Source organism: Aquarana catesbeiana, linkage group LG05 (genome assembly GCF_042186555.1).
Source record: "Aquarana catesbeiana isolate 2022-GZ linkage group LG05, ASM4218655v1, whole genome shotgun sequence".
Taxonomy (NCBI): Eukaryota; Metazoa; Chordata; class Amphibia; order Anura; family Ranidae; genus Aquarana; species Aquarana catesbeiana.
In genome coordinates, this window is record NC_133328.1 from 640,843,979 (window position 1) to 640,868,344 (window position 24,366).

The 24,366-nt window shown below is 49.3% G+C and overlaps 1 long non-coding RNA gene across 1 annotated transcript; it reads left to right on the plus strand.

The window, feature by feature from the left end:
- Window positions 1–1,314: 1,314 nt before the first annotated feature.
- LOC141145614 (uncharacterized) lies at window positions 1,315–23,927 on the plus strand. The gene is made up of 4 exons (XR_012244579.1): window positions 1,315–1,359; window positions 4,267–4,394; window positions 23,274–23,460; window positions 23,548–23,927. It is a non-coding gene; the product is annotated as an uncharacterized lncRNA (long non-coding RNA).
- The last annotated feature ends 439 nt before the right edge of the window (window positions 23,928–24,366 follow it).

The following is a 24,366-nucleotide window of genomic DNA, read 5'->3' on the forward strand; positions in this document are numbered from 1 at the left end:
ATTGTTGGTTATTTATTATTAACTGTTTTTATTATTTATTAGTTATGTATTGTTTAAATTTTAGTTCCTGTTTTATTTTTTATTATGTATTCTTTAATATTTTTTTTGTTTAAATAAAAAACCAACAATCATACAAATTATTATTTATTTATTACATTTTACTTATTAATTGTTTTATTAACTTATTTTTAATTTGTATTGTTGGTTATTTATATTTTATTTCAGTTCCTGTTTATTTTTTTTATTTAATATGTATTACTTATTTATAAACAATATGTACTACATAAAATATAAAATGTTTTATTTTTAAAAATATAAAATTTTAAAATATAAAATTTATTTATTGTGATTGGTTGTCACATTTAATTATTTGTTTGTTACATTTTAGTTGTTATGCATTTATTTAACATTTTGTATTTATTCTTAATTTTTATTTTATTATGATATTCTGCTTAGGCACAGAAAGAGGTGCAGTACCGGATATGATTATTAGGTGGCGCTCTCTCACTCTCAGGTAGTGATACAAGCAGTGTCTGCTTTGCGCTGTATAGGGGGGTGCAGTACCGCATTGTGGCCGGCAGGAGGCGCGCGCATACCTCTATGATGTCTGTCTAATTGCAGTGCCGAGTATGGCCGGCAGGTGGCGCTCCTCCTCTCACGGGCGGTAATTTATAGTCTCTGTCACTGTATTGAGGTAAACTGTAAGAAAATGTAACGAAAGTGAAAGTAAGCAAAAAATTCTTACTGCGCATGCTTTTCAAATCCAATAGGTTTCCTGACCTGACAGAACACCGGTGTAACGACATATTCGGCGACCCATCGCAGTTTGCTACGGAAGTGACGTTCCGTCGCCGCCATCTTGCTACACCCTACACTCGTCCACAGTAAGAATACACTAAGAAGGAGGGAAGCGGACATGTTGTTACACCCACCGGAGTTTTGTATTTTACACGTATTTATAACAATAAACTGCGTTTATAGAGTGTAATGCAGTACTTAGAACTCCGTCTGACTGGTTAGATGTTGAATTTTAAAAGCAGCGAATTTCTGTCAGATCACTAAACCTGTGAGATGAGCAGGGAATGGATGCCGCTGCTTTTAAAAATCAACATCTAACCAGTGAGACGGGGTTCTAAGTCCTGTATTTCACTATATAAACGCACTGTACTGTTCTAAATACGTGTAAAAGGCAAAACTCCGGTGGGTGTAACAACATGTCCGCTTTCCCCCTTCTTGGTGTATTTTTACAGTGGACGAGTGTGGGGTGTAGCAAGATGGCGGCGACGGAACGTCACTTCCGTAGCAAACTGCGACGGGTCGCAGAATATGTCGTTACACCGGCCCGCGGGCCACAACACGGTGAGTGGATGGGGGGGGCGTGTCCTGGGGCCCCTGTGTCCCGGAGGGGGGCGTGTCCTTTGGGGCCCCTGTGTCCCGGAGGGGGGCGTGTCCTTTGGGGCCCTGTGTCCCGGAGGGGGGGCGTGTCCTTTGGGGCCCCTGTGTCCCGGAGGGGGGCGTGTCCTTTGGGGCCCCTGTGTCCCGGAGGGGGGCGTGTCCTTTGGGGCCCTGTGTCCCGGAGGGGGGCGTGTCCTTTGGGGCCCTGTGTCCCGGAGGGGGGCGTGTCCTTTGGGGCCCTGTGTCCCGGAGGGGGGCGTGTCCTGGGCCCCTGTGTCCCGGAGGGGGGCGTGTCCTGGGCCCCTGTGTCCCGGAGGGGGGCGTGTCCTGGGCCCCTGTGTCCCGGAGGGGGGCGTGTCCTGGGCCCCTGTGTCCCGGAGGGGGGGCGTGTCCTGGGGCCCCTGTGTCCCGGAGGGGGGGCGTGTCCTGGGGCCCCTGTGTCCCGGAGGGGGGGCGTGTCCTGGGGCCCCTGTGTCCCGGAGGGGGGGCGTGTCGTGGGGGCCCCCTGTGTCCTGGATGGGGGCGTGTCCTTTGGGGCCCTTTGTCCCCGAGGGAGGGGCTTGTCCTGGGGCCCCTGTGTCCTAGAGAGGGGGGATGTCTTGGGGGCCCCCTGTGTCCCGGAGGGGGGGCGTGTTGTGGGGGCCCCTGTGTCTTAGAGAGGGGGGCGTGTCTTGGGGGCCCCCTGTGTCCCGGAGGGGGGGCGTGTTGTGGGGGCTCCTGTGTCCTAGAGAGGGGGTGTGTCTTGGGGGCCCCTGTGTCCCGGAGGGGGGGTGTGTCCTGGGGCCCCTGTGTCCCGGAGGGGGGCGTGTCCTTTGAGGCCCTGTGTCCCGGAGGGGGGGTGTGTCCTGGGGCCCCTGTGTCCCGGAGGGGGGCGTGTCCTTTGAGGCCCTGTGTCCCGGAGGGGGGGCGTGTCCTGGGGCTCCTGTGTCCTAGAGAGGGGGTGTGTCTTGGGGGCCCCTGTGTCCCGGAGGGGGGGCGTGTCTTTTCTTTTCTAAATTGCTGTATTTTGTAAATACTAAAAGCCAATATAAAGGAATAGTAATGGTAAATGGCTCTTGTGGCTTTAACCAATCATTGTACAATTCTCCTTTAAGGGGGCGTGTCCTATACCTACATACTTTTGCTAACAGGTGTCCTTCATTCCCATTTCAGTAAGTTGAGAGGTATGCGGGTGTGGAGGGGCGGGGTTATCTGGCGTCTGCCGGGTGTGGAGGGGCGGGGTTATCTGGCGTCTGCCGGGTGTGGAGGGGCGGGGTTATCTGGCGTTCGCCGGGTGTGGAGGGGCGGGGTTATCTGGCGTTCGCCGGGTGTGGAGGGGCGGGGTTATCTGGCGTTCGCCGGGTGTGGATGGGCGGGGTTATCTGGCGTCCGCAAGGTGTGGGGGGTGGGGTTATCTGGCGGGTGTAGGGGGCGGGGTTATCTGGCGGGTGTAGGGGGGGCGGGGTTATCTGGTGCTTCCCAAAGCCTCAGAGGTTCATACTGCCCCAGGAGATCAGTAATCGGTTGTTTGGCCCTATGATTTGCCTTGATATTGGCTTTATTAGCTGCTACTATGTTGCTGTGTGATATTGGAGTGGTAATCTGCCAGCAGCGGCAGAGAGAAGGAAGCAGCAGCCTCTCTGCAGTGAACCTGATAGAAAAGTACCCTTCACCCACTGCTGCTGGGCTGGAATGGTGGGGATCAGATCATAAAACTCTGTCCAGCCCCAGATGTCCGGTGTGTGAACCAGGAAATGCAGGAGGAAAATTACCCACAATCCTCCCTTGGAAAATTCGCTGCTCATTTGCATTGTATGACAGAGAAAGATTTTCGGACACTTTGACCCAGGGCAGGCAACTTTGGCACTCCAGCTGTGGGGAAACTCCAAGTCCCATCATTCCTCTGCCTTTGGGAGTCATGCTTGTACCTGTCATTCTTGCAATGCCTCATGGGACTTGTAGTTACGCAACAGCTGGAGTGCCGCAGGCTGAGCGTGCATGTCTCCCAGTGTAACTAAAGGCAGAACCTTTTTTTTTTTTTTTTTTTTTTTTTTGCCATCTGTGTCCCATTGGAGAGATCTCCCTTCACTTCCTGTCCTATAACCAAAGCAGGAAGTGAGAGGAAATCCCTCCAAAGTGGGAGAATCCCGGAGTGTCCCCAGAACTAGTGTCCCCATTGGATGATTAAAGTGGAACTCCAGCCCTCCAGTCCTCTCCTGTGTTAGAATGAATTGCTTTCCATTTCTTGCAAATCTGAATCTCCATCATATAGACCTATAAGACACAGCAGAGGTGACTTCAACTCCCATCAATCCCCTCTCCTGATCTATACTGCCATTGGCCCACCTCTCACAGCTATTAGCTTTATGATTGTTGTGTTTTTATGTGTGTTTGTAAGATGGCATTAGTCACTGCTCTGCTCCTTCCAAGCTGTGTATGAAAGAACACGATTTTTGCATCCCTTTAGATGTGCATCTCTGTTGGCTGCTAAGTGCTACAGACTTTGGCTGTGCTGTCTGCTGATTAGTTGATTGCTTGTAATAAAGCAAATGATCATCAGATTGCACAGCTAAAGTCTGCTGCACCCAATGGTCAGCTGGGAAGAGCATGCATGTCTAAAGGGATGCCAGGATGTGCTCTTTCATATAATGCGTGAGGCAAGGTGCTGTTTACAGAAGTTGGCCTGTCCCTCCCACCAAACTTACAGCAAAGACCAGCAGAGAGACCTGTGATGATTTATGCAAAAAAAAGACATTTACTGACCCTTCCTCACTCCGTCCAAAATGGGGGAAAAAAAACACATTTTACTTCTTAGACACCTTACATTTCCATTGTAGAATAATCCCCAAGATGGCAGAGAGCGTCTTCTCACTTCTCTATTCTTTCTTTCAGAGGAGCTGACGGCGCGGCTGAGCCGATGCATAGAGAGCGGAGACCAGCAGGTGGCGGCACACTATGCGGCTGAGTTGGCCAAGTACAGAGTTCCCACTCAGATTCACCTAAAACCGACCCGAGATCTGGTGAGTGCGTCACTCCATTGTCCTCTGTTTACCTGAACGGGGCTTAGACCCCTTTCACACTGGAGTGGTTTGCAGATGCTATTGCGCTAAAAATAGCGCCTGCAAACCGACCTAAAACAGCCGCTCCAATCTCTCCAATGTGAAAACCCCGAGGGATTTCACACTGGAGCGGTGCGCTGGCAGGACGGGAAAAAAAGTCCTGCTAAGCAGCATCTTTGGAGCGGTGAAGGAGCGGTGTGTGTATACTGCTCCTGCCCATTGAAATGAATAGGGCACCGCGGCTATACCGCCGGCAAAGCGCCTCTGCAGAAGTGCTTTGCGGTGGTTTTTAACCCTTTCTCGGGGTAAAACTGCCCCGCTAGCGGCCGAATACCGCCAATATAACGGCGGTAAAGCGCCGCTAAAAATAGCAGCGCTTTACCGCCGACGCACCTCCCGCCCCAGTGTGAAAGGAGCCTTAGACTCTCCTGTTGTCCCCCTCCTCCAGCGTCCCCTTCTCTTTTCTCTCTCTCTTTCTTTCTCTTTTCTTTCTCTTCTCTCTCTCTCTTTCTCTTTCTCTTTCTCTCTTTTTTCTCCTTTCTCTCTTTCTCTCTTTCTTTCTTTCTTTCTTTCTTTCTTTCTTTCTTTCTTTCTTTCTTTCTTTCTTTCTTTCTTTCTTTCTTTCTTTCTTTCTTTCTTTTTTTCTTTCTTTCTTTCTTTCTCCTTTCTCTCTTTCTTTCTCTCTTTCTTTCTCCTTTCTCTCTTTCTTTCTTTCTTTCTTTCTTTCTTTCTTTCTTTCTTTCTTTCTTTCTTTCTTTCTTTCTTTCTTTCTTTCTTTCTTTCTTTCTTTCTCCTTTCTCTCTTTCTCTCTTTCTTTCTCTCTTTCTTTCTTTCTTTCTTTCTTTCTTTCTTTCTTTCTTTCTTTCTTTCTTTCTTTCTTTCTTTCTTTCTTTCTTTCTTTCTTTCTTTCTTTCTTTCTTTCTTTCTCCCCAAAAGAAAACATTACCCTACAGAATTACCTTTATAACATATAAACGATAAAATTAAGCAAATGTGAAAAGTCCATCAAATACATCATCCAGGAAGATCTGCCGGCCAGTAAACTGGGGTGGGATGAGGATCCAAAGAAAGCTGACACATATTCCCTCTTCTTCAGGGGAGGCCAAGAATGATGATGGGGGAAGGGAAGAGCGAGTCCTTTAGGGAGGCCAAGCATGATGATGGTGAAGGGTGAGTATTCCATGGGAGGTCAAGGATGATGATGGGAGAGGGAAGGGTGAGTCCTCCAGGAAGGCCAGGGATGGTAATACGCGTCGGCTTTCTTTGGAACAGCTCTAGAGCAGCCGACAGGGATGGACCAGCATCATTCAGGTAAAGCAGGGCGTCATCCGCATACAGGGATATTTTTTTCCTCCAAATTACCAATCTGCATCCCCTGGACCTCCAGAGACTCGCTGACCAAAATCGCCAGGGGCTCCAGTGCCAGGGCAAACAGACTGGGGATAAGGGACATCCCTGGCGAGTACCCCTGTGTAGTGGGAAGGAGTCAGATATCCATTGGTACGTACCCTAGCCCTCTGTAAAGCAGTTGTATACAGCGTAGAAAATTAGGGCCGAAGTACTGTAGCACCCCCCCCAGAGATGCTCCCATTCTACTGAATCAAATTCCTTTTCGGCATCAAGGGAGGCAATCACCCGGGATCCAGCATTGTTGTGGGTTGGGGACAAATTCAAGAAGAGGCGCCTAATATTTATGTCTGTGCCTTTGCCCGGCATGAACTGGTCGACATGGATATTACCGAAGATAAGCGGGTGGCCAATATCTTCGCCAATATTTTTGCATCCACATTGAGCAGTGAAATGGGTCTGTATGACCCACATTCCTGGGGGATCTTTACCGGGTTTGGGGATCAGGACAATGATGGCCTCCTCCATGGACTCGGGTAAAACATCTGTCTCCGCAAGGCAATAGAGGGTTTTAAGTCTAGGGGCAAGGAGGTCTACGTGCTGTGAGTAAAACTCCGTAGGTAGGCCATCCGCACCCGGGGTCTTACCACTCTGTAGATCCCCAATTGCAGTCTGGACCTCCTCCAGGGAGATATCCTCATCTAGTTGTGTTCTATGCTCCTCTGACAGAGTAGGGAAAGGGATATCATCTAAATAGTCCCGCAGCCCAGATGGGGAGAGGTGGGTCCTAGATGTATACACCTCCCGAAAGAACTCCAAGAATCTAGCACTGATGTCCTCAGGAGAAGATACCATCTGCCCATGGACATCCCGAATGCTAGCTATGTGAGTGGAGGCTGTCTGGCTCTTTGCCAGCCAAGCCAACAGTCTTCCATTTTTATTTCCATGTTCACATATCCTCTGCTTAGAATACAGCATGGATTTTTTGGTCTGTTCAACATTATGTAGGGAGAGATCCCGAAGGGCCCTCTGCCATGTCTTATGGTTAGTGTCATTGGGGGGATTGAATGTAAGTTGCCTCACACCTTGCTGTCACACACTGCTGGAGGCCGCATCCATCTTCACCCGTCTTCCTTCAGGCTCCGCGGACTCCGGCTGTGTGATTGGCGGGAGCCGCATGACGTCACTCCCGCGCATGCGTGCTTGAGCCGCCGTTCATGACACAGGGCTCTGAAGAAACCGCACGGGTGGTTGTTCCTTTTAGAGCGCATGCGGCGATGACTTCATCGGCTGCGTATACAGTAAATATCTCCTGAACGGCGCACATTTAGGAGATATTTACACTACCCATAGGTAAGCCTTATCATAGGATTAGCTGTAGGTAAAAGCAAGAGATGGAAGTTTACAACCACTTCCAAGACCAGGCCTATTTCTGACATTTGTTGTTTACAAGTTAAAATCTGTATTTTTTTGCTAGAAAATGACTTAGAACCCCCAAACATTATATATATTTTTGTTTTAGCAGAGACTCTGGAGAATAAAATGGTGGTTGTTTGCAATATTTTATGTCACACAGTATTTGGGCAGCGGTCTTTCAAATGCAATTTTTTGTGAAAAAATACACTTCACTGAATTAAAAAAAAACAAAAAACTACACAGTAAAGTTAGCCCAATATTTATTTCTTTTTTTGTATAATGTGAAAGATGATGTTCCGCCGAGTGAATAGATCCTTAACATGTCATGCTTTAAAATTGCGCACACTTGTGGAATGGCGACAAACTACGGTACTTAAAAATCTCCATAGGTGAGGCTTTAAATTTTTTTAAAGGTTACCAGTTTAGAGTTACAGAGGAGGTCTTGTGCTAGAATTATTGCTCTCGCTCTATTCGTGGCGATATCTCACTGTTTACATATGTGGGTGCGACTTATGTATGCGTGGACAGGGGCGCTTTAAAAATTTCTTTTTTTTTTTTTTTTTATCTTCTTTATTTTATTAAATTTTTTTTTCTAGTTTTACAGTGTCCCTTTAAACCACCTGAACGTCCACTCAGAAGGAGGAAGCTCCCACCCGGCCACTGCACATATACGGCCGGGTGGGTGCTTCCTCCTTCTGAGTGGACGTTCAGAAATGTCCCTCAGAAGGAGGGGGATTGCGCGCGCGTGCGTGCCCTCGCATCGGCGCGATCCCGATGCGCTCGTGTCGCCCTGACACGGCACATCTCAGATCGGCAGGAGGGCTTTATGATTGGCCCTCCTAATCACATGACGGCTGTGTCCAATCAGGGCGGTCATGTGATGTAAACAGAGAGCTGGTTGCTAGGCGATCGGCTCTCCTCTCCTCACACGGAAGTTGTCAGTGAGGAGAGGAGCGCAGTTTTTACAGCTTTTTACACACTATTCACCCCCACACATGTCCCCAAAATAGTGTCCCCAAAACACTGTCCCCACGTATGTAACACTAAAATCATATGTCCCAATGATCATTGCGTACATCTGTCTGTGATCACACAAACCAATTATTATACACAGGATTTTTTTTTTTTTTTACCAAAGACATGTAGCAGAATACATTTTGGCTTAAATTTATGAAATAATTAGATTTTATTGGATTTATTTTAAAACAGAAAGTAGAAAATATTTTTTTTTTCCATAATTCCTGCTCTTTTTTTTCTGCTTATATCGCAAAAAATAAAAAAATTGATTTGTGAATAAATGCCACCAAAAAAAAGCTCTATTTGTGTGAACAAAATGATAAAAATTTCAGTACAGTGTTGCATGACCGCGCAATTCTTATTGAAAGTGCGAGAGCGCTGAAAGCTGAAAATTGGCCTGGGAAGGAAGGGGATGAAAGTGCCCGGTGTTGTAGTGGTTAAAGAAAAAAAAAAAAAATCTGATCACTTTTTTAATGTAAACATCCGTTGTGACAGTAATAGGCAGTGACGGGTACTTTTTATGAAGGGATCTGGGGTCCGAAAGACCCCCAAACCCCTCCTCTGCACTTCAAAGTATTCAAAACGCCAAAATCAGCGTTTTTGAATACTTAAGATTTTTAAAATCGCCGTCGTTGGCTGCCGAGTAAAACCGGATGTGACGTCGCTTCCGTGTTACTACATCAGAGACCCGATCGAAGCCGATTCAGGCTTGGTTCGGGTCTCCGGCCAGCCGGCTGGACGCTCGGGTCTCTTGGTAGGTGCTCAAAATGTCTCCCAAACCTCCGCAGTTTAGGAGATATTTACAAAAAAGGCTCCCGCGCGCATGCGGCCAAACACAGCGCCAGAGCCCGCAGTACCCAGAAGGAAGATGGACGCTTCGTAGAAGAGGGGACAGCGGGGACATCGCATGCTTCGGTTTCAGGTAAGTGACACATAATGGGCTACTATGCGTTGCACAGTAGCCCATTATGCTTTACCTTTGCAGGGAAACAAAAAGGAAGTAAAACCCATCAGGGTTTACTTCCTCTTTAAGATAAAAAGCCTCCTGTGTGCAGTAGCCTCCCCTGATACTTACCTGAGCCCCATCTCTATCCAGCGATGTCCACGATTCCCTCGGCTGGCCGGGTCTCTCCTCCGGATTGGCTGGGGCACAGCTGCGGCGCCATTGGCTCCCGCAGCTGCTAATCAATGTCAGTTAGCCAATCAGGGGAGAGAGGGGGCGGGGCCGCACGGCAGCTGCGTGTGTGAATGGACACACAGAGCTGCAGCTTGGCCTCGGGTGCCCCCATAGCAAGCTGCTGGGCTGTGGGGGGCCCTCAACGGGAGGGAGGGGCCGGGAGCAATGAAGAGGGACTCGAGAAGAGGAGGATCGGGGCTGCTCTGTGCAAATCCACTACACAGGGCAGGTAAGTATAACATGTATGTTATTTAAAAAAAAAAGGAGACTTTACAATCACTTTAAGGCTGGGTTCACACCTCAGCATGGAGCGGCTCACAGAGGTGTGGTGCGTCTCCATTCACCGTTTCAGGTCTGATTTCAGCCCAAATTTTTGTCTGAATTTGGACCTGGAAGGGACCAGAAGACGCACAGGGCTCCTGTGCAATTCGCACCGGAGCCGCTGCGGAGATGTGTGAACCGGCTCCATTGAGAGCGGGTCACAATCTTCTGGCATGCCAATTGGGAGTGGAGAAACCCACATCCAATTCGCAATAGTGTGAACCCAGTCTAAGTGTTTTTATCTTTCTCATATGTGTTTGTTGCTTATTAAAGTGAATGTAAAGTCAATTTTTAATTTTTTTTATCTTAATGCAATTTATGCATTAACCACATGCCGACCGCTGCACGCCGATTTATGTCGGCAAAAGGGCGTCCCTTTGAAATCACTGTCTAACGGGTGCGCGCGCCGCGGGAGCGTGACTGCAGGTCCCTGAATTTAATGTTCGCCAGCGGCCTGCGATTGCGGTGAGGAGAGGCAGAACGGGGAGATGTAAACAAGGTATTTCCCTGTTCTGCCTAGCAACATGACAGGGATCTACTGCTCACTATCATCGGGAACAGTGATCTCTGTCCTGTTGTAGTGAGCCCACCCCCCCCTCCCCACAGTTAGGCTGGGTTCACACTGGTGCGACACGACAGCCGTCCTACTTTGGATCTGACTTTGCCCTGCGACATGAAGCCGGCATGTGTCCGACTTTCAATAAACGGGGATCCGACTTGGATCCCCACCAATACCAGGCACTATGTTTGGTAGGAATCTTGAGGGGGAACTCCACGCCAAATTTTAAATAAAAAAACGGCATGGGTTCCCCCCTCCAAGGGCTTACCAGGCCCTTGGGTCTGGTATAGACCTTAAGGGGAACCCCCTACGCCGAAAAAACGGTGCGAGGGTTCCCCCCAAAATCCATACCAGACCCTTATCCGAGCACGCGGCAGAAGTCTGGGCCACCGCTACAAAAGAGCTGCAGTAGATAGCGGAGGAGCCGGCAGAAGATCAGGACAACGTGAGGAGATGCCGGAGAGACCCCCAGAGTCGAAAGAAGACCCCCAGAGTCGGAAGAAGACCCCCAGAGTCGGAAGAAGACCCCCGAAGCCGGAAGAAGACCCCGGAGCTGCCTAATAAATTACTTTAAAAACCTGTGTACTGTGTTTTTTTTTTATTGACACTTTTTTCCCTAGGTGAATGGGTAGGGGTACGATGTACCCCATACTCATTCACAAAGGGTGGGGGGGCCGGGATCTGGGGGCCCCCTTATTAAAGGGGGCTCCCAGATTCCGATAAGCCCCCCGCCCGCAGACCCTGACAACCAACGGCCAGGGTTGTCGGGAAGAGGCCCTTGTCCTCATCAACATGGGGACAAGGTGCTTTGGGGTGGGGGGGGGGGCCTGGGCCCCCCCTCCCCCAAAGCACCCACCCCCCCATGTTGAGGGCATGCGGCCTGGTACGGTTCAGGAGGGGGGCGCTCGCTCGTCCCCACCCCCATTCCTGACCGGCCGGGCTGCGTGCTCGGATAAGGGTCTGGTATGGTTGGCTGTATTATTATTAATTTACATCCTTTAGTATGAATTAGTATTATAATAAATAATATAAAAATTTAAGCCATGATGAAAACTATGAACTATATATGCGGAAAAAACAAAACAGAAGATTCAGTGTATTCAAAAAGTATATTAAAATTTTAATTTCTTTTTTTTTTTTTTTTTTTCTTTATATACTTTTTGGATACACTGAATCTTCTGTTTGTTGTGTTTTTTTTTTTTTTTTTTTAATATAATATATATATATATATATATATATATATATATATATATATATATATATATATATATATATATATATATATATATAATTTCACAGTTTTTATCGTGGCTTAAATTTTCATTTTATATTTATTACTGAATTCATACTACAGGATGAAAATTTAATATTCACTGTTATAGGTATTTTTTGGGTGGCATCTGGTTAAAGGTTGGCGCAGTCATTCACTAAAATTAACGTATTGCACATCCCACACCATCAGTAGAGAATTTGATTGCAGCAGACCCAGCACACAGATTTAAAGAAACACACTCATTTATTAGTTAATTTAATTTTGCGCTGGTGGCAGAAACTCACATATGACTGGACAGAGTCCGTGATCACTGAGGGTCTATTCAGAAAATGAAGGAGCTGGTAAATGACAGATTTACCGGCTCCTTCCTCCGCTCTCCATCCTGACAGATCTGGGGCAGGGGGGGACTGGAGGAGGACATGGATGGGGCAGAGAAGGACACAGGGGGAGTGAAGGGGAAGCGGAGGAGGAGCAGAGAAGTACACAGAGGGGGAGCGGCGGAGGACACAGGCGGGGAGCGAAGGGGAAGCAGAGGAGGACATGGAGGGGGAGCGGAGAAAGACACAGAGGGGTAGCGGAGAAGGACATGGAGGGGAAGCGGAGAAGGACATGGAGGGGAAGAGGGGAAGGACATGGAGGGGAAGCGGGGAAGGACATGGAGGGGGAGTGGAGAAGGACATGGAGGGGAAGCTGGGAAGGACATGGAGGGGAAGCGGGGAAGGACATGGAGGGGAAGCGGAGAAGGACATGGAGGGGGGAGCGGAGAAGGACATGGAGGGGGAGCGAAGAAGGACATGGAGGGGAAGCGGGGAAGGACATGGAGGGGGAGTGGAGAAGGACATGGAGGGGAAGCGGGGAAGGACATGGAGGGGGAGTGGAGGAGGACATGGAGGGGGAGCGGAGAAAGACACTGAGGGGAAGCGGAGAAAGACATGGAGGGGAAGCGGGGAAGGACATGGAGGGGAAGCGGAGAAGGACATGGAGGGGAAGCGGAGAAGGACATGGAGGGGAAGCGGAGAAGGACATGGAGGGGAAGCAGAGAAGGACATGGAGGGGAAGCGGGGAAGGACATGGAGGGGAAGCGGAGAAGTACACAGAGGGGGAGTGGCAGAGGACACAGGCGGGGAGCGAAGGGGAAGCGGAGGAGGACATGAAGGGGGAGCGGAGAAAGACACAGAGGGGTAGCAGAGAAGGACATGGAGGGGAAGCGGAGAAGGACATGGAGGGGAAGCGGGGAAGGACATGGAGGGGGAGCGGAGAAGGACATGGAGGGGAAGCGGGGAAGGACATGGAGGGGGAGCGGAGAAGGACATGGAGGGGGAGCGGAGAAGGACATGGAGGGGAAGTGGGGAAGGACATGGAGGGGAAGCGGGGAAAGACATGGAGGGAGAGTGGAGAAGGACATGGAGGGGAAGTGGGGAAGGACATGGAGGGGGAGCGGGGAAGGACATGGAGGGGGAGCGGGGAAGGACATGGAGGGGAAGCGGGGAAGGACATGGAGGGGGAGTGGAGAAGGACATGGAGGGGAAGTGGGGAAGGACATGGAGGGGGAGCGGGGAAGGACATGGAGGGGGAGCGGAGAAGGACATTGAGGGGAAGCGGAGAAGGACATGGAGGGTAAGGATATGGAGGGGAAGCGGGGAAGGACATGGAGGGGGAGTGGAGGAGGACATGGAGGGGAAGCTGAGGAGGATATGGAGGGGGAGCGGAGGAGGACATGGAGGGGGAGCGGAGGAGGACATGGAGGGGGAGCGGAGGAGGACATGGAGGGCGAGCGGATGAGGACATGGAGGGGGAGCGGAGGAGAACATGGAGGGGGAGCGGAGGAGAACATGGAGGGGGAGCGGGGAAGGACATGAAGGGGGAGCGGAGAAGGACATGGAGGGGGAGCGGGGAAGGACATGGAGGGGGAGCGGAGAAGGACATGGAGGGGGAGCGGAGAAGGACATGGAGGGGAAGTGGGGAAGGACATGGAGGGGAAGCGGGGAAGGACATGGAGGGGAAGCAGGGAAGGACATGGAGAGGAAGCGGTGAAGGACATGGAGGGGGAGCGGAGAAGGACATGGAGGGGGAGCGGAGAAGGATATGGAGGGGAAGCGGAGAAGGACATGGAGGGGGAGCGGAGGAGGACATGGAGGGGGAGCGGAGGAGGACATGGAGGGGGAGCGGAGGAGGACATGGAGGGGGAGCGGAGGAGGACATGGAGGGGGAGCGGAGAAGGACATGGAGGGGGAGCGGAGGAGGACATGGAGGGGGAGCGGAGGAGGACATGGAGGGGGAGCGGAGGAGGACATGGAGGGGGAGCGGAGGAGAACATAGAGGGGGAGAGGAGGAGAACATGGAGGGGGAGAGGAGGAGGAGGACATGGTGTGGGACCTTAGGAGCACAGAGGAGGTAACGGAGGAGGATATGGGGGACAGTCAGGGGGTGATCGGTGCAGTGGTGGGGGCCGTTACAATCACCGATCTCCCTGTATAGATTTCAATAAAACAGCCTAAAGCCGCGGGAGGGAGAGGAGAAGTGGCTGTCAAATATTTAGCGATGCACCAATGTAGAAACCTTTAAATACTCTTAAATAGAAGAAAAAAAATAAACCCAACAAACAAAACATTTTTTTTTTAAAAATAATTTATCAAAAAATAAAAGGGGAAAATGATAAAGAGGAAAGGGAAGGGGGGGGGATAGGAGTTCTCCCTTCGTTATTCGCAGGTTCTATGTTGGTGATACTTGAACTTCCTCAATGAGGACCAGGCCATTTTTTGCGATACGGCACTGTGTTGCTTTAACTGACAATTGCGCGGTCGTGCGACGCTGTAGCCAAACAAAATTTATGTCCTTTTTTTTATCCCCACAAATGGAGCTTTCTTTTGGTGGTATTTGATCATCTCTGCGTTTTTTGTTTTTTTTTGTTTTGTTTTTTGCGCTATAAAAAAAAAAAAAACAATATTTATTGCTTTCTGCTAAAAAACATACTCAATAAAAAATTTTAAAAAATCAAATTTCTTCATCAGTTTAGGCCAATATGTATTCTGCTACATATGTTTTGCTAAGAACAATCCCAAAAATCCAAATAATAAGCGTATAATTGGTTTGCGCAAAAGTTATATCGTGTAAAAAATGGGGGATAGATTTATGGCATTTTTATTCCTTTTCTTTTTTTTTTTTTTTTCACTAGTAATGGAGGTGATCAGATTTTTAGCAGGACAGACACATCGGACACTTTTGACACTTTTTTGGGGGATCAGTGACATTATTACAGTGATCATTGCTAAAAATATGCACTGATCACTGCGTCCGCCGGACGCGCTGATTGGCTCCCCCCCCGCTGGCCAATCGGCGCGCGTGCCCACACAGCCTAGTGCACGAAAACTACATACCAGTACGTCGTTTGGCACAGCCGAGGCACCGGCTGTATAACTGCGGCGGGTGGCCGGCAAGTGGTTAAACCAGATCATCACTCCGACCCCCAGAGAAAGAACATCATATAGATCATATAGATATCTGCAACATTTTTTTTTTTAGGGGGGGGGGATTCTTTTTATTATTTTTAAAGTGCATAAAACAATAACAGTGGCACAACCAACGCCACGTAACAAGACCACGTAGGGCCGACACAATGGGGGTTTATTTACTAAAGGTAGAGAGGGCAAAATTTGTCACAATTCTGCAGAGAAACCAATCGGCTTCCAACCTCAGCTTGTTTAGTTAAGCTTTAGCAATTAAAACCTGGAAGCTGATTGGTTTCAATGCAGAATCCTGAGACCCATCACCTGATTGGCCGAAAGGAGAGGCAGGCGGTTTGGCCGCCTAGTAGGAGGAGGGTAGGAGACGCACGACGTGACGCAGGGGAGGAGAAGACGCAGGGTAAGCCGCCGCCGCCCGGAGGAGCGCTGCCCGTGACCTAGATGGGGTAGGTGCGGGTGACCCGACCGACGAGGGGGGAGGGGATGGCTGTGGGTGCATTGTTTGCCCCCCCCCCCCCCCCATAACGTGATCTGACACTCCTGCTGTGATCACACACAGCGCCAACTGCCCAACTCAATGTCCACCGGCGACCCACTGATTATACAGACGTGATGTTCCCCACGCACACATTGAAGAAAACCGGCTGTTCGGTGATGCCGGGTGCTGTAATGACCGCAGGCTGAAAACCGTGGAAACTTAAAGTGAAGAAAATGTCGTCCGCACACCAAGGATTCCTCAAAAGGGTCCAAAGCGTTATCTCGTGGTCACATGATAGTATATCTATCATGTGACCACGAAATATAAAGCTTTGGACCCCTTTCGAGGAATCCTTGGTGTGCGGATGACGTTTTCTTCACTGATTATACAGGACACAAGCAGAACGACAATCTGTCTATGTAAACAAGGCAGATCACCATTCTGTCAGAAGGGAAGGCACTGATCCTGTGTTCCTGCTTAGCAGAAACTCAAGATCTCCATCTTCCCCTCTGACAGAAAGGTGATTTGCCTTGTTTACATAGGAAGACCGGCCCTCCGCTTCTCTCAGGAGAGATCGCCAGGTGCCGGTGAACATTGGGTCCGCCAGACCCAATCACAGCGGGAGCGGGTCACCGGCTGCACGCGCGCCCCAGACCCAGAAGAAGCCGTGACGTACAGGTATGTGGTTTCGCGCTAACGGACCTCCCTGCCGCACGAAAAGCACTCGGGGTGGTCCAGAAGAGGTTAAACGGTAAGTTCACCTTTTACCAAAGGTTCAGAGGTAAGAGGTGTAGATAAAAACGCACCGTGCGGCTCTGACCAGTGTTGAATAATGCCCTTGCTATAGGTGTAGGCTATTTATGTACCTCATGAGGCCTGACTGGAATAATCGCAGGACGTTGCTAAGACGTTGTTAGGTGAGGCCTAGTCATTGCTGCTCACCTCCTCCACCACAGGAGGTCGCTCTGGAGCTCGGGGCTACCGCATCAGGGGAGAGAGAGAGCATGGGAGGATGTTTAAATCAGAGATGGAGAAGGTGAGCAGCAATGACTAGGCCTCACCTAACAACGTCTTAGCAACGTCCTGCGATTATTCCAGTCAGGCCTCATGAGGTATGTAAATTTCCTGCAGATGTAACAAGGGCATTATTGAAGATTGGTCAGAGCTGCACGGTGCGTTTTTATCTATAGACACCTCTTACCTCTTATAGACACCTGTGTGTCAGGAAGAAGCCTTGGACTGGGGGGGGCCTGACTGGAAAATGGTGGACAGACACTGAGCTCCAGTATATGAGGGGAGGAGATGGATACACACGGGGGAGGGGGTCCCTCATACACAGTCTGGATGTCTGGTGGGATCCCCTCAGATCACTTATCGCCACTTTTGGCGGGAACCTTCTTTCTACGGATAATCTTTCTCGGGGGGTCTCTGTTCTCTCCGTGTGAGGAAAATAGGACAGGGGCGGGGTTTAAAGAGACAGGTGGATAACGGGCGGCAGGCTCAGCCAATAAGCAGGCAGAATGAAGGCACACCTGAGCGTTTTGAGCTCATAAAACGCTCGTAAAACACCCAAAAAAAGCCTGAAAAACGCCCAACAAGCAAAATCCCATTCATTTCAATGGCACCTGTTCACATCTGAGCGTTTTTGTCACCTGAAGCAAAACGCCTGAAAAACGCCTTAAGCTCAAAAAGAACATGAGCTTCTTTGGGGCACATTACAGGCGTTTTCCTGCTTTTTTACATTGGTGACCTAAACAAAATCGTGGCAAAAAACACGATAAAATAAGGGCTGCAAAATCACAGTAAAAACGAGCGACTTTGAAGCGCTCAGGTGTGAATGCAGCCTGAATAGGGACAGGCGGGAGTGGCGGGAGAATGTGAAGGGGTTGTGGGGAGGACTGGAGCCGGTGTATCCGGGGAGATCCGGTATGAGCGGCTCTGTTATCGCAGTTCCAACTTTTACCTCAAAGAAAATGCTCTTGTGCCGCATACACATGATCGGAATTTCCGACGGGAAATGTTCGATGGGAGCTGGTTGTCGGATATTCCGACCGTGTGTGGGCTCCATCGGACATTTTCCATCGGAATTTCCAACCAACAAAATTTGAAATCTGGATCTCAAATTTTCCGACAACAAAATCCGTTGTCGTAAATTCTGATCGTGTGTACACAATTCCGACGCACAAAGTTCCACGCATGCTCGGAATCGAGCAGAAGAGCCGCACTGGCTATTGAACTTCATTTTTCTTGGCTCATCGTCCATCACCGCGTTCTTCACGTTCAGAATTTCCGGCAACATTTGTGTGACCGTTGTGTACGCAAGACAAGTTTGAGCCAAAAAAGACCCCATGGATTTTGTTGTCGGAATGTGCGATCGTGTGTACGCCGCATTATAGTGAGGTCCTCTTAAGGACCAGTTCACACCAGATGCAGTTCCGTGCGCTTTTTTTCTGCACTAAAAGTGCATGCACAGTGTTTTCTATGTATTCCAATGGCTCTAGTTCACACCAGGCACCGTGCAGAAACTGACTGCATGGTGTGAACTAGAGCCATTGGAATACATAGAAAACACTGTGCATGCATTCTGTGCAGGATAAAAGCGCACGGAACTGTGTCTGGTGTGAACTAGTACTAAATGGAAATGGGGGGGGGGGGCTGATTGCCACTTTAACCACTTAATGACCAGGCCATTTTTTTGCGATTCGGCGCTGCGCCGCTTTACCTGACAATTGCACGGTCGTGCAACGCTGTCCCCATATAAATATGATTTCCTTTTTTTTCCCACAAATAGAGTTTTCTTTTGGTGGTGTTTGATCACCTCTGCGGTTTTTATTTTTTGCGCTATAAGACTGCTTTTACACTGGGGCGCTTTTCAGGCGCTAAAGGGCTAAAAATAGCACCTGTAAAGTGCCTGAAAAACGCCTCCCCTGCAGCCCCATTGTGAGAGGCGAGTGCTTCCACACCGGGGCGGTGCGGCTGCAGGATGTTAGAGAAAGTCCTGCAAGCAGCATTTTTCGGGCGGTGCGGGAGCGCTGTATACTGCGCTCCTCCACCGCCCCGCCATTGAAATCAATGGCCACTGCTCCCGAAGCGCCTGCAAAGCGATTCGGCAGCGGTCCTTTGCAGGTGCTATTAACCCTTTATTCGGCCGCTAGCTGGGGTTAAAAGTGCCCCGCTAGCAGGCCGAAAAGCGCTGCTATTACATCGGTGGCGATCAGCGTTTTTTAGCAGGACTGCGACATAGCGGTGGCCAAATTTGACACTGAGTGACACATTTTAGGGTCCAGTGACACCAATACATTGATCAGTGCTAAAAAAAATGCACTGTCACTGTACTAATGACACTGGCTGGGAAGGGGTTAACATCAGGTGCGATCCAAGGGTTAAATGTGTCCCTAGGGAGTGTTTGCTAACTGTGGGGGAGGGGGCTTTGACTGGGGGAAAACCGTGTCCCTGCTTAGCAGAAACACAAGATCTCCATCTTCCCCTCTGACAGAACGGTGATTTGCCTTGTTTACATAGGAAGACCGCCGCTCTGCTTCTCTTGGGAGAGATCCCCAGGTGCCGGCGAATATTGGGTCTGCCAGACCCAATCACAGCGGGAGCGGGTCACGGGCTGCACGCGCGCCCCAGACCCAGAAGAAGCCGTGACGTACAGGTACGTGGTTTCCCGCTAACGGACCTCCCTGCAGCAGTAAAAGTACGCGGGTCCAGAAGCGGTTGAAGGGCAAGTTCACCTTTACCAAAGGTAAAGAGGTAAGAGGTGTCTGTAGATAAAAACGCACCGTGCAGCTCTGACAGCATCTTTCGGGCAGTGCGGGAGTGGTGTATACAGCGCTCCTACACCGCCCCGCCATTGAAATCCATGGCCACCGCTCCCTCCCGAAGCGCCGGCAAAGCGCTTCAGCAGCGGCACTTTGCAGGCGCTATTAACCCTTTATTCGGCCGCTAGCCCCACTATCGGCCAAAAAGCATCGCTATTACAGCGGTAAAGCGCTGCTAAAATTAGCGGCACTTTACCGCTAACGCCCCCGCCCCAGAGTGAAAGTAGCCTAAACAAAAAAGCGACTATAGATATATATATATTAATATAATATAATTTTTTTTTTTTTTTTTTTTTTTATTTTTTTTTTTGCTTTTTCCTATAAAAAATATCCCAAAAAAAAAAAAGTAAAAAAATAAATTTCTTCATCGGTTTAGGCTAGGCATGTCCAAAGTCCAGGCCAATTGCGGCCCACGTTCTGGTTTTGAACGGCCCGCCTGGTCATCTGGACATATATATCTTTTGTGGCCCCCAACGATCTCCCAGCGCCGGGGCCACAAAAGATATATGTGCTGGCTGCCTTGGAGGGGACAGGGAGGAGGCGGGACGAGTGCCATACACACAGGAGTATTTCCTGTTTACACGGCGGCCTGTAATAGGAAGTCCCGTCTCCGGCGCTGCCATTGGACGACTTGTTCTGTGCATCATAGGAGGCGGGACTTTCTATTAAAGAGGCTGCCGAGAAAACCGGAGTTTTTCCTGTATGTAATCTTTTGGCGCTCGTCCCGCCCCAGAAGAAGCCGCGAAGTACAGGTACGTGGTTTCGTGCTAACGGACCTCCCTGCCGCAGTAAAAGTACAGGGGGCGGTCCAGAAGAGGTTAAAGGGTAAGTTCAGCTTTACCAAAGGTAAAGAGGTAAGAGGTGTCTGTAGATAAAAACACACCGTGCGGCTCTGACCAGTGTTGAATAATGCCCTTGCTATAGGTGTAGGTTATTTATGTACTTCATGAGGCCTGACTGGAATAATCGCAGGACGTTGCTAAGACGTTGTTAGGTGAGGCCTAGTCATTACTGCTCACCTCCTCCACCACAGGAGGTCGCTTTGGAGCTCAGGGCTACCGCATCAGAGGAGAGAGAGAGCATGGGAGGATGTTTAAATCAGAGAAAGAGCGCCACCCTGTGGTGGAGGAGGTGAGCAGCAATGACTAGGCCTCACCTAGCAACGTCTTAGCAACGTCCTGGGAGTATTCCAGTCAGGCCTCATGAGGTATGTAAATTTCCTACAGATATAACAAGGGCATTATTGAAGACTGGTCAGAGCCGCACGGTGCGTTTTTATCTATAGACACCTCTTACCCGCACTGGCAGTTTTTCGGTAAAGGTGAACTCTCACTTTTAACCACTTGCCGGCCGGGCTTTTTCTGGCACTTTTTGTTTACAAATTGAAATCCGTATTCTTTGCTAGAAAATGACTTCTAACCTCCAAACATTATACATTTTTTTTTCTTTTTTAGCAGAGAACCCTGGGAATAAAATGACAATCGTTTCAGTTTTTTATGTCACACGGTATTTGCGCAGCAGTTTTGCAAACGCAGTTTTTTGGGAAAAAATACACTTTAACCATTTGGGGACCGGAAGGATTTACTCCCTTAAAGGGCTTGTAAACCCTCATTCTATGCATTAAGGTGAAAAACCTTCTGTTGTGCTGCAGCCCCCCCCGAGTGCCCCCGTTCACTTACCCGTCTTTCTCACGCCGGGGACGAGCACACCAGCTAAAGCCGGCGTCTCGCGTCCTGATTGGATAGATTGATAGCAGCGCAGCCATTGGCTCCCGCTGCTGTCAATCAAATCCAATGGCGCGGGCGGCCGGGGGGGCGTGGCCGAGTCCGGCTTTCTGTGTCTATAGACGCATACACACAGAAGGTGTCCCCCAAGGAGAGCGCTTCTCCTAGGTGGTTTCCCGATGCGGGGAGGAGCTACTAGCGCCGTTGAGGGACCCCAGAAGAGGAGGATTGGGGGCCACTCTGTGCAAAGCGAACTGCACAGTGGAGGGAAGTATGACATGTTTGTTATTTATAAAAAAAAAAAAACAACACAAGGGTTTAGTAACCCTTTCATAACCCTTTGCGATAAGGCGTTACTTTAACCGACAATTGCGCGGTCGTGCGACGTTGTAACCAAATAAAACTGATGTCCTTTTTTCCCCCCACAAATAGAGCTTTGGTATTTGATCACCTCTGCGGTTTTTATTTTTTGACAAACAAAAAAAGAGCGACAATTTTGAAGAAAAAAACCAATATTTTTTACTTTTTGCTATAATACATATCCAAAAAAAAAAAAAAATTTCTTCATCAATCGATATGTATTTTGCTAATAAGCGTATATTGATTGGTTTGCGCAAAAGTTATAGCATCTACAAAGTAGAGGATAGCTTTAGGGACTGTATTGTTTTTACTGGTAATGGCGGCAATCGATTTTTTTCTTTTTTTTTTTTTTTTTGGGACTGCGACATTGCGTCAGACAAATCTGGCCCTAAGTGACACGTTTTGGGGACCAGTGATTGGTGCTAAAAAAAAATGCACTAACACTATAAATGACACTGGCAGGGAAGGGGTTAACACTAGTGGGCGATCAAAGGGTTAACTTTGTTCTAACTGTGGGGGGGGGGGGGGATGGACTGACAGTAAGAACACAGAGATCGCTGTTCCTGATTTTTAGGAACAGGCGATCTCCGTGTCAGAACGGGGATCTGCCTTGTTTACATAGGCAGATCCCCCATTCTGCCTCTCTGCGGAGCGATCGGGGGTGGCCAGCGGACGTAGTGGCCACGCGCATTGGCTCCTCCTCCGTGTATCTATTACAGGTATGTCGTTTCGCGCAGTAGAGCCGCACTGCCGCAGTATATCTGGGCCGGTTCTTAACCACTTCCTGCCCGGTCCATAGCAGATGACGGCCGGGCGGTGGTTCCGTTATCCTGACTGGGCATCATATGACATCCAGCAGGATAACATGCCGCCGCGCCCCTGCGGGGGCACGCATCGCAGCGATCGGTAAAGCGGTGCGTCAGCCTGACACCGCTCCACCGATCTTGGTAAAGAGCCTCCGGTGGAGGCTCTTTACCACGTGACCAGCCGTGTCCAATCACGGCTGATCACGATGTCAATAGGAAGAGCCGTTGATCGGCTTTTCCTCACTCGCGTCTGACAGACGCGAGTAGAGGAGAGCCGATCGGCATCTCTCCTGACAGGAGGGGTCTGTGCTGATTGTTTATCAGTGCAGCCCCCCCCTTTAGATCACCACACTGCACCACCAGGGATCGCCACTAGGACCACCAGGGAAGGGGCAACATGTGGATGGCCAGGTATGTACCATCAAATACCACCAAAAGAAAACTCTGTGGGAACAAAATGGGAAAATTTGTTTGGGTACAGTGTTGTATGACCGCGCAATTGTCATTCAAATTGCAACAGCGCTAAAAGTTGAAAATTGGCGCCTGGGTGGGAAGGTGTCTAAGTGCCCCCCGGTATTGAAGTGGTTAAAGTGGTTGTAAACCTATTTACACCTCTTGTACCTACAGGTAAGCCTATAATAGGGCCTATAATAAGACTTACCTGTAGTTACTGGAAATATCTCCTAAATCTGTTTCGGTTTGAGAGATATTTACCATATACGCTTGTGCCGACATCATCGGCGCCTGCGCTGTGAAGAAGGGGCGCTCCGTGCCGTTTCTTCACTAGCAAGTGCCAAGGCTGACGGCTCCCGCGCCTCCGGCCAGTCACAGAGCCAGAGTCGGCGGCCCTCGGAAGGAAGAGGGAAGTGGGACTTTAAATGAGGCACCTGAGGTGCCTCCATCCCTGTATGCGAAAATTAATGAGAGTTCGGACTTTAAATGAGGTCATGGAAGAAATGCAGGTACCAGGGGTAACAATGCAATTTTATTGGTCAAATAACATGCATGAAAACAATTCAAAACAAGACCACATCATGTAAATCTTACACACTGCTTCTATTAATTTCTCCCCAGGCAGACTATACTGGCACTCCTCTTTGATATCTTATCCATGTCGGTTCTGGGGGTCTCGCGCTGCTTCTCTGGGGGGGACTCTGTGTATCTGGCTTGCCAGCGCGCATTCCGCTGCACCTCAGCTCCCGGGAGAGATGCCTGTTGGTTTTGGCTCTGTACCTGTCATGTCCTACCGCATTACTCACATGTAAGTGTTTTAGGGTGAATCAACCCCTTTTTCGCTGTGAGTATGCGCTACCAGCTAAACTCACTTTTTGTTGCATTACTTTTGTAGAAATCCCTGACCATCTGGCCCCTGATGAGTGTATTCCACACGAAACGCGTCGGTCTTTTGGGACACCAACATATGTTTACATTGCAACATCTCAGGAACAATCAACATGGTTTTTATATATTTGTTTTTCTTGTTGTGCTGTGGTATTGTTATTTGTATATTTTATGCATTCTTTGTACATGTATTAAATCGCTCAATGAGATCACCATGTGGCACCAAGTTGATTGTATCCTTGATGCCGATCGCTTATGCACAAATACATGTGCTGTGATTTTGGAATGATATTTATCACAATGTCTTTCTTTACATGATGTGGTCTTGTTTTGAATTGTTTTCATGCATGTTATTTGACCAATAAAATTGCATTGTTACCCCTGGTACCTGCATTTCTTCCATGACCTCATTTAAAGTCCCAACTCTCATTAATTCTCGGAAGGAAGAGGGGCGAAGATGGATGCGGCTACCAGCGGGGACAGCGCGGGCTTTGCAGGTAAGTGGCACATAATGGGCTAGTATGCGATTGTATGTACCATGTGACCACAAAATATCTCCTCTATGCTGGGTCTGATTCTCAGTATCTTATTCTGTATGTATGGACTCTGCACAGTACTACTTCTCTTGTCCTGTATGTCGGGTGTAATTCTCGGTATCTGTTCTTCTCTTCCAGAGGTGCACTGTACACGTCTCCCATGCAGTATAAGCACACAGGTGCTGCGCTTCATCAGCCCTATGAGAGCCGGAGGACCCCTTAGGCTTGTCAGCCCCCCTCCCCCGTCACACACGGGTCTCCCTCGGAGATATGCTGGTCGCCCGTGTCCG